The following is a 2,949-nucleotide window of genomic DNA, read 5'->3' on the forward strand; positions in this document are numbered from 1 at the left end:
GGAAATGTGAATCAAGATGACTCCGAGACTCCATTTTTTTCCCAAAAATGCAGCCTCTTATACTGACCAAACAACTAAGTACAAATGAAGTCAATGGTGTATCCCATTAGCATGCTGCAGTGTGTATCAGTAAAACAAGCCCTCCCTACCTGATCCCTGACCCCTGGCAGACAGATAAATGATTGTGCACTGTGTGATGATACCTTTAGGTAACAACTTTGGTTCATGCAGTTGGCTGCCATAGATGTTGCATCCAAAACCCACAGCCCTGGCACCCAAAGTCAGTCAGTGGTGGTAGCTCTTCCTGTCAGCCATGCTCCTTAAGACCAGGTGAACACTGTGGTCAAGCATGCTGGTGGCAAACACCAAGCCCATGTCATTGCGTTCATCCAGTCCATTCAGCCAGGATGCTTCTCCTGCCAGGAAGCTGGAGCTTCTCTGATTTTCTGTCCTCTGGCAGTGGCCAGTGGTTAATGAGCTCCCTGTCCTCAAGTCCATGATGTATAGGCAGTGGCGAAGTAGAGTGAAGACATCTCCAAAGCCAAGGAAGGCCAAGTTTGCTACCTTGGGTGTCTTGATGACCCCGAGAATATCATAACTAGCAAAGTCCCACTGATACAAACCCAGGGCTGAACTACATACAATGTATTTTCCATCAAAGTGAAGTCTTGACTGTAAGCAGATACTTCTATCCTTGGAGATAGACAGTCCCGTTAAGCACTTACAGTTGACTTCTCTCCCAATTGGCCAAATCTCAATCTCATATTTGTCTGCACTTATGAGGATGTAGTCTCCACGGCTGTGCAAGGAGACTTGACTTGGCACTTCTGCAAGACCACCTTGGTAACTCATTCAGTATGCCCAAGGAGTGTGTTCAGGTATGTCCCATCAGTCAAAGCCCATACTTTCATAACGAAGTCTGCAGAACCACTTACCAAAATATCCAGTTCATCACTGTAGTCCGCACTGAACACCGCACCCATATGACCCCGGAAGTGCTGGGTCCTGGCTCCGGAACTCCATTCCCAGCAGGCCATAGTGCTATCAAAGGAGCCTGTCACAGCTGTTCATTGAACTTTACCGCTGCACAAGTATGGATCTGGATGCTGTAAACACACTGCGCTGTGCTTACATCCCACAGCTTTGCTGACAAGCCATCTGACCCTGAACCCATCTTTGTAGTAAAGTGTATGCACTCCAGCACTATGTCCAACTAATGATGAGGTCTCAAAGGCTTCATGGTCCTCCTTTTGCTTCATCTTCAAAATAACTTTCAAGTAAACCTTCTAGTATAATGCATCCTGAGCAGAATCGTCTATCTGCCACCCTCCATTTTTACATGCAGTTTGCCACACCTCCGCACAGGCACTTAACATCTTATTCCACTGCTTAGAGACCAGGTAGCATGTGAGTAGTCTGAGGATCAAGCCATTTTATCAAATAAAAACTGAGATGCAGGGAAGGAGTTTGAGGAAGTCCCACTAGAGGAGAGTCTCCAAGTTATGGGAGAGAGACCTGAGCTAGAAAACTCCACTCAGACTAATTAGGTGATCAAGAGTTTTAATTGTCTGCGAGTCAGTCAGAGAAAGAGATGAAATAGAAATGTTATCACGCCATGTCTCAAAGTTCTTTGTCTCCATATGTTTATGGAAATGTTTATTCATGTGAGTACCCTGGGACTTGGGACCTTGTGGCAGGCTCATGCCAACTAGGCACGCGCTTGGCCGCCAGAGTTTTGCAGGGGCCAGGTCCGCTCCGCAGCCCTGTCACCTGGAGCTGTGGTCGATCCTCTGAGTGTACCATAAGACTCCATCTTATACCCCTCAGAATGGCTAAATCAAAATCTTAAGCTACAGCTTGAGGATGTAGAGCAAGGAGAACATGCCTCCATTGCTGGTGGGAATGTGAACTTGTAAAACCTCTCTGGAAATCAATTTGGCAGGTTCTCAAAAAACTGGGTATAGTTCTCTCTTGAAAACCAGCTATACAACTCCTTGGGATATACCCAGGTCATTCTCCTCTATCTCACAAGAACTCTTGTTCAACAATGCTCATGGAAGGTTTATTGGTAATAGCCAAAAACTGGAAAAATTCTAGATGCTCCTCAACTGAAGAATGGATAAAGAGGATGTGGTTCATTTACACAATGGAATACTACTCAGCTATTAAAAAGAAAGGCATCATTAAATCTGCAGGAAAATGGATGGAACTAGAAAATATTCTGGGTCAAGTAACCCAGACCCAAACAACATGCATGGTATGTATTCATTTATAAGTGGATATGAGCCATAAAGTACAGGCTACCCACACTATACTCTACAGATACAAAGAAGGTAAATAACAAGGAGGAGACAAGAGAGGATGCTTGAATCTCACTTAGAAGGTAAAATAGTATAGTCATCAGAGGTAGATAGAGGGAAGAACAGAATGTGAGAGGGAATGGAGAGAGCAATGTGGGTGGGTGAGCAGCTATAGGGAGAGCCCGGGGGAATGGAAATTAGCAGTAGATATGGGGAGAGGGAAGGTATCTCTAGGATGTAGCAGAGACTTAGGATATTGAAGTCTCCAGGGAATCTATGAGCGTGAGTCTAGCTGAGACTCCTAGGAGTGGTTTATATGTAGTATGAAGTGGCCACCTCTTGTAGCCAGGCAGGGCTACCAGGGGAGAGATTAGAACACCAACCCATTCACAGAACCTTTGACGTAAACTGTATCCTGCCTATAAGAAATGTAGAGGTAAAGATGTTGGGAGCCTGAAGGAATGGCCAACCAATGACTGGCGCATTCTAGGACCCATCCCGTGGGTAAGAACACATTCTTGACACTATTAATAATACTCTGTTTTGCTTGAAGACAAGAGCCTAGCCCAACTGCCCTCTGAGAGCTTCCACCAAGCAGCCAATGGAAACAGATTTAGGGACCCACAGTCACACATGAGATGGAGCTCAG

At 45.4% G+C, this 2,949-nt stretch overlaps 1 pseudogene; it reads right to left on the minus strand.

Annotated features, from left to right (window-relative positions):
- Positions 1 to 285: 285 nt before the first annotated feature.
- Fbxw2-ps2 (F-box and WD repeat domain containing 2, pseudogene 2) lies at positions 286 to 1,640 on the minus strand (annotated as a pseudogene).
- Between the last annotated feature and the right edge of the window lie 1,309 nt (positions 1,641 to 2,949).

This window comes from Rattus norvegicus, chromosome 6 (assembly GCF_021556685.1).
Source record: "Rattus norvegicus strain SHRSP/BbbUtx chromosome 6, alternate assembly SHRSP_T2T, whole genome shotgun sequence".
Taxonomy (NCBI): domain Eukaryota; kingdom Metazoa; phylum Chordata; class Mammalia; order Rodentia; family Muridae; genus Rattus; species Rattus norvegicus.